A 7,658-nucleotide genomic window follows, 5' to 3' on the forward strand; every position below is an offset into this window, starting at 1 on the left:
GTGTGTGTGTGTGTGTGTGTGTGTGTGTGTGTGTGTGTTTGCATGCGTATCAATAAAACAGTAATTAATGCGAAGCAACAAGAATCCAACAATGACCACAGTCACTGAAGAATCCCACGTTAAGAAGCTTTAAACTGAATTAAACAGCACGTTTAAAACTGTGGAGAATTAAATCCAGGTTAAAGCCAGACAAAGAAACTGAGGACTGTGAAGCATAAATATGCTAATTCTATAACACGGGATGTTTCCAGGTGACACAACAATACACCTCCGTTTATCCCGTACATGCTGCTGCAGCTCTCCACAGAGGAACGGTGAGATGGATCTAATGTACAGAGTAATGCTTGGCCCGAGGAGAACACGGGGAAGCTGCTGTGTCCTATTTGCGGCGAAGTCGAGCTCATTTTGGAGAGCACCTCATTCTGCCTGCCCTGTGGGATCTTAGCCACAGGCTGGAATACAGTGCAATCTATCTGTTTTTCATCAGACGCAGTAATAGCCTCTCTGTTGTGTCTGCGTGATGCTAAAGTCTCACATCCACTTTATCTCATCTTATCAGATTGGATGTCGGGAAACGGCAGGAGGAGAAGCTGTACACGTTATCATTTCTTGCCATATTATAATATTTTGTTGCACACAGCAGAAAGCTGCAGGATCTCCTCTGAGGCGCATGTGTGTATACACTTCATAATGTTACTTCCTGCTCTCCCTCACCAACATGGGATCAAATCTACTGGTACGTGCTCAACTTCATCTCAAAACTGCAGAAAAGTTAATCAGTTTGAGATGAATAAAATAAACTCTTGAGAAGTTTTGTAAAAATTAATGCTCCAAGGGTACTCCAATCCATCTGATGCCTCTGGCGTCATCTCGCCTTCAGGGGAGAACTTCTGGAAACTACTTAAAGCCCAAACCAAACATCTGAAGAAGCTGTAACATAAAAAAGAAAATACTCAGATAATAAAATAGCAGACTCATAGCCCGCTCACATCAGTATGCAAAACTCCCAGCTGCACATTTAGTTTTGCATAAAGACTGGAAGCTCTGCGGGAGGACAGCTAGCTCGGCCCCCCAAGAGTCTTATTGACTAACTCCTGGCAAGAAAGGGAATAAATGTATTTCTAAAAATGGGAAACAGCTCCTGTAAAGTCAGAGTTATGGCTGATGGTGTCAATAATTTATGAGTCTGTTTAGTGTGAAGTTGAATATATCTTTCATATTGATTATCTTGTTTCCTTTTTTGTACAAAAACTGTCCAATAATCTTTAAAGCTGCTTTATGTGGCTTTTTAGCCACCAGGGGGCAGAATAACAGCAAAGCTGAAAAACAATGCAGCTTCCTTTGTTCCTTCCTTCTGTCCTTTATTTGTTCCTTTTATTCTCAACTACAATTATCTATCATTCTGCCTTTGTCCTTCATTTTTTCTTCTCTATATTTATCCTACGTTCTGTCTTCTTCCTTCTTTCATTGTGTTTATATCCTTCCTTCTTTTAGCCTTCCTTTGTTCTTTTCTTACTTCTATCCTTCCTTCTTTCCTTTTTTTGCTTCCTTTCACGCAAATCTTTTTAATTATTGGTTTCCCTTCTCCTTTCCTAGTCAGCTACATTGTTTTTTATGTGATGCATGTGTGCCTGCATCTTTAGGTGTGTGTGTGCGTGTGCGTGTGTGTGTGTCTCAGTTTTATTGTTTTAAAGAGCGACGGCGTGAAGTCAGCCACCCTGGACACACTTGAGTGAACTGGCGGGGAGTTTCATTACGCTGTGAAATAACGATCACACCGTGATTAAGTTGATTAGATTTCATGAATATTTGAAAGGCAAACTAAATTGCTGATTAAATATTTACTGGTGGTTTCCTCGCTGACAGACTGGGAGATCATATCACATCTCCCTAACGGCCTACTGTACAGCTTCAGCGCTACAGCAGCATCGGATAACTGTATGTTAATCAGGTACGTGGTTGTTTGTTTAACTGAAGTTTATTTTTAGGTTTGCAGCTGATTATTTTATCTAGTCTGCGTGTATGAAGTAGGACTGTGACCAAAATGCTTTAATTGTTCTTATTTCAAACTGGCTTTTCGTGTTTGGTCCTCTTCACTCATGCTTCAACTTTACAGCAGTCACCCCCAACATTCAAACCACCTTTTGGTCTGAGGACTTTGGCAGCGGATCCTTTGGGAGCTGCTCGTCCTGGTCTGGGGGCGTTCCTGGATCAGGTTTATTCTGGTGGTCAGACTGAAGTTGCTGTAGTGCTGATACTGCCAGGAGAAGCTGCTGCTGTTGATCAGCACATATCCATTAGTTACTTACAGACACAATCAACACTGGCACAAACTTAAACATGAACAAACTCTTCTCATGCAGTTATTATTGAAATTTGTTGAAGGGAACATGAAAAACTATCTTATAAAAGGACCAACATCAAGGTTTGAAGTTCACGTCATAAAACTCAAACAAAATCTGAAACTGGCTGCTGCACAAAACAGTTTCTCTGTAGTTTTTGCTGGTTTTAGAAATGTAGTTTTAACAAATCTTTAAACTTTAGTACTCTGACATACTGAATGTTTTGCACCTTTTAAGCTACATGAGCTGAGCTCACTCTAACATTATGCACATGTTATTATCTGCTCCTAAGATTAAACAAATAATAAATAAAGGTAACCCATCCCACGCATAGTTCCAGTCATTGTAACCTCAGTCACAATAAACAAGTGCTACTTTTTTTTATATTTTTACAAAGTTTTTGTTTTATTTTTATGGGAAAAAGTAGGTTTTGTTGGCTTATTTCTGAAGCCTGATGGTATTTTTGCCCTTTGAGAACCAAACTGAAGGATTTTTTTCACAGAGTAACTTTGTTTTTTCATATTGTGAGAAAAAAACAACAGCAAGCATAATTACCAGAGGAACCTTTGCAAGCTCAGGGGAGGATATGAAGACTGTTAACAAAAGAGCCTGGGTTCAAATCCAGGATCCAGATGGCTTTAGCAGATTCTAATGTGATTCCAAACACGCCTGAGTTCCCGGGTTCAGTGTATATGTTTGCAGTGCTAAACAGGTTAATTGGCTGCAGTCGTCATGCTGCTGTTTATACAGCTGAAACTGACTCTACTCATATGAAAAGCCATGGATACAGGTCAACGCTTTAAAGTGAGCTTATTTATTTTTCCTGGTGCTCATATATTTACTGATAGAAAGCCACAGCTGGGTCACCGAAGCTTCTTAAAGAGAGGATTTTTAAAGCCTCATTGTCACCTGCAGTGTCTGGTCTGTAAAAAGGGTTGCAGTAAAAATATGGGAATATACACAAGTATAAAACGCACAACATTAACATCATTACAGACTAACAGAACATACAGCTATCAGTCTCACGTGACATAATAAATCTTGTAAAGCCAAGTGCATCATATTTGACACACAAGTATCACCTGTGTGATGCTCTATTTTCAAAAACCATCATGCCTCATGATGAGTTAGCTGCTTTAGGGAAGCAAAGAGCACAGGCGGCACCAAGTGGCAGCAAGAGGGAACTGCGTGAGCTTTATAGACTCAGCTCAGATGTCATGATTAGCAGAAACATGTACGTGGATACATCTGAATACTAAAAATAAATAAGTAATAAATAAATAAATAAATATGTTCCAGATGTGTCTCAGGTGTCATTTTCATCTTACGATCTCATAACATGAAAACCTGTCGCTTCAAACCGTCTATTTTTGAGTAAACATTTTACTGGGGAGAAACTTGAGAACAGATTTTTTTCTACCGATATTTGTTGATATGAACAGAAACTGATGCCGATGAACATATAAGCTTTGTGTTACAACCCCTTTGTGTTGAAAACAGACTATAGACAGAGGCTCCATGGTGTAGTGGTTAATACATTTAACTGATCCCTGGTTTGATTCCAGGAGGAGACAGAAATCCTCCCGCGGGCATCACAAGCTATAGTGGGCTCCTAATGCTGGTCTCAGCCTTGGATAAATGAGAGGGTTGTGTCAGGAAAGGCATCCTGCATAAAATCTGTGCTAAATCAAACACGTAGATCCATCTGCAATTGAACCTCCTTTGAAAATAAGGGAGTGGTTGAAAGTGTTACTAGTATAGTATACTGAATAAATAACAAGAACCTTTCTGAGAGTGCAAACATCCACCAAGGCAGGCCCCCCTCTGACCTGTATTTACTTTTAAGAGAACAGTGTTACATATTTTTTAATATTAATTTTATTTTCTTTCTAATTGTAATTTAAGATGTTTGTAGTGCAGCTAAAACCAGAGAAGTGTAGCATGACAGACATTCACTTTGACTGCACAAACATTATGTAGGAGCAGGTTATGGACAATAGGTATTGATTAATAAATCACTGGACATGAATAACTTGAGCTTAAATAATACTATGCTACAGTATATTTCTAACTACTTTCTATAAAGATATAACACTGTTTGGAGTCAACTTGACAAAAAGGCAGATTTGAAATGCGACGAGTTCGTGGGTCAAAAGTGAAGTTTGGATGCAAACTATAATGTGATGTTTAGTATAATTTCCTAAATGTTCCCAATACAAACAACAGCAGTAGAATTTTAAGCATAGTTTTAAATATAACAAACATTTTATGAAAGGCTGACAATATTTGAGGAGAGGTCAGAGGTCAGATGGGATCTTTATATATACACAGCACATTTGTAAGAGTCATAATTTCTAAGTTATAAAGCTGTTTGTCAAAATCTGGCCAATAAATCTTTGAGTTGACATGTGAGACAAATTGCAGTGGATTGTTACCATGACGCCACGCTACGCCCCTACAACGTCATTGGAAGTCATCTGATGTGTGCCATGGTATGCACATTTCTAACCCCTACATCTGTGGAGGAACTTTGAATTTCAGAAATCCAGTGTGAGCCTCACCAGACAGTAAAGTGTCAAGCATTTACTACACAAAGATACTTTTAAAATGTCAACACACTCAAAGAAAGAAGAGTGAAATAAATACGGACAGCGAGTGAAGACATAGCTGATTATTTAAAAAACACATTTAAAAAAATTACTTTTTCAGACCTGTTTGTAGATTGAATGTCAAGTTTAAAAATTTGACTGTCTGGATGTTTAATCATTGACTCTAACAAAATAAAACCGTTCCAGTTGTATTTAGACTCAACAGTCTGAGTGTTCTGCGCTGCAGCTCTCACTGAAATTAATTTCTCCCCTATCGCTCCTCACAGACTTTTTGATAAGATATCTTGCAGTGAGCAGCTGGTGCGTAACACGGATCTGATCAGAAGGATCTTAATTACAAAAAACAAAACTGAAAGTCACTCTTCTTTAAGTGACACATTTCATCCAATCACACCGACAAAGGAAACAGCACGTATAGTTTGTTCAGTTCACTGTGACTTTGTACCCACAAATAAATAAATAAAGCTTCTTCTTCTGGAAAGCAGCTTAAATGATTTACTGATTTACTCCACTGCGCACAAGTCTTGGCGTTCATCCTGCTTTTAAGCAGCTGTTTGTGAAAAATGATCCGACATGGTAAAATGTAGCTCGCCATCACCAGTGTGTAAATGTGTGCGTGAATGGGTGGATGACTGGATGTAAAAAGCGCTTTGGGGTCCTTAGGGACTAGTAAAGCGCTATACAAATATACAAATACATATATGTCTGTAAAGGTTTCAGATGATGAACAGTTGGTTTTTACATGAAACATCCCAGCCAATACCAGTTTACTGATGAGGGGTCCTCTGGACTAACCAATACTTTCTTCACAGCTTCTGACAATTTTTGTTTTTTTTGGCCACTTGGATGCAAGAGCAGGATATCACTTTGGATCCTTTGTTGATATATTTACTGTGATAAATCTATACAGTAGATTGTATGTGTGTCTGAATCTGCTGCCTTGACTACACTTACTCAGACAACAGAACTGATGCACTCTGCAGAGAAATGATGAAGAATGTGCGTACTGAAAAAGGACTCAAGGAGTGCAAATCTAATGAAACCAAATATTTGATTGGTTGAGGTCGGTAGAAGTGCTGCTGAGACTTTGATTAAAAAACAAAACAAAACAAGCAAACTGGCACATTTCAGTCTGTCCAGATATTTTAAGTGTCCAGCCGCTTCACAGACCTGCCAGGTTTTAGATGGGTGCAAGCGGCTGAGTGTCAGAGTTGATAAACGTCATTTACTGCAGGCTCTTTAACAAACAAGCATGGCGAGCTTTTGGGTTATAGTTCAAACTCTGCTGAAGGAAACTGAAGCAAACTTAAGTACCCTGGGACTTTGAAGAGAAATGGCGATAAAAAGAGTTGATCTGGATCAGGATGCCTTCTCTTGTTCGATCTGGATCCGGGGACTATTTCCTGTGGACACAGCATGAACTGTATTAAGAGTCACTGGGACATGGAGGATGTGAAGAAAATCTACAGCTGCCCTCAGTGCCGACAGACTTTCATACAGAGGCCTGTCCTGGTGAAAAACACCATGTTAGCAGATTTAGTGGAGGAGCTGAAGAAGACTGGACTCCAAGCTGCTCCTGCTGATCACTGCTATGCTGGACATGAAGATGTGGCCTGTGATGTCTGCACTGGGAGAAAAATGAAAGCAGTGAAGACCTGTTTGGTGTGTTTGGTTTCTTACTGTGAGAAACACCTTCAGCCTCATTATGAATTAACTACATTAATGAAACACAAGCTGGTGGAGCCCTCCAAGAAGCTCCAGGAGAACATCTGCTCTCGTCATGATGAGGTGATGAAGATGTTCTGCCGTACTGATCAGCAGAGTATCTGTTATCTCTGCTCTGTGGATGAACATAAAGGCCACGACACAGTCTCAGCTGCAGCAGAAAGGACTGAGAGGCAGAGAGAGCTGGAGGTGAGTCGACAAAACATCCAGCAGAGAATCCAGGACAGAGAGAAAGATGTGAAGCTGCTTCAACAGGAGGTGGAGGCCATCAATCAGTCTGCTGATCAAACAGTGGAGCACAGTGAGAAGATCTTCACTGAGCTGATCCATCTCATCCAGAAAAGAAGCTCTGATGTGAAGCAGCAGATCAGATCCCAGCAGGAAACTGAAGTGAGTCGAGTCAAAGAGCTTGAGGAGAAGCTGGAGCAGGAGATCACTGAGCTGAAGAGGAAAGATGCTGAGCTGAAGCAGCTATTGAAGCAGCTCTCACACACAGAGGATCACATCCAGTTTCTACACAACTACCCCTCACTGTCAGCACTCAGTGAGTCTATATGCTTTATTACAATCCACTCCTTTTGTCTGCAGCATTTTGACAGATTGCAAAGGGCACTATCAGAGACCAGAGATATACTACAATCAAGTCTAAGAGAGAAATGGACAAACATCTTAATGAAAATCACTAATGTGGATGGTTCACTACCAGAATCTGAGCCAAAGACCAGAGATGAATTCTTGAAATATTCATGAGAAATCACACTGGATCCAAACACAGCAAACAAATATGTGTTACTATCAGAAAAAAACAGAAAAGCGACGTTCATGACGGTAATACAATGTTATCCTAATCATCCGGACAGATGTACTGCTAGAGGTCACAGTAACAACAAATAAATTAAGCAGAATTAAGCATGAACAAAATTATTCAAATCTTTAACTGTGGATGGCAATGAAAAAGAAAACTTTAATTGTGTAACATAAA

At 39.7% G+C, this 7,658-nt stretch overlaps 1 pseudogene; it reads left to right on the plus strand.

The window, feature by feature from the left end:
* The first annotated feature begins 6,269 nt into the window (after positions 1–6,269).
* On the plus strand, positions 6,270–7,441 carry LOC102296652 (annotated as a pseudogene).
* Positions 7,442–7,658: the final 217 nt, after the last annotated feature.

Source organism: Haplochromis burtoni, unplaced genomic scaffold (assembly GCF_018398535.1).
Source record: "Haplochromis burtoni strain Fernald_Lab_line unplaced genomic scaffold, NCSU_Asbu1 Contig_410, whole genome shotgun sequence".
Taxonomy (NCBI): Eukaryota; Metazoa; Chordata; class Actinopteri; order Cichliformes; family Cichlidae; genus Haplochromis; species Haplochromis burtoni.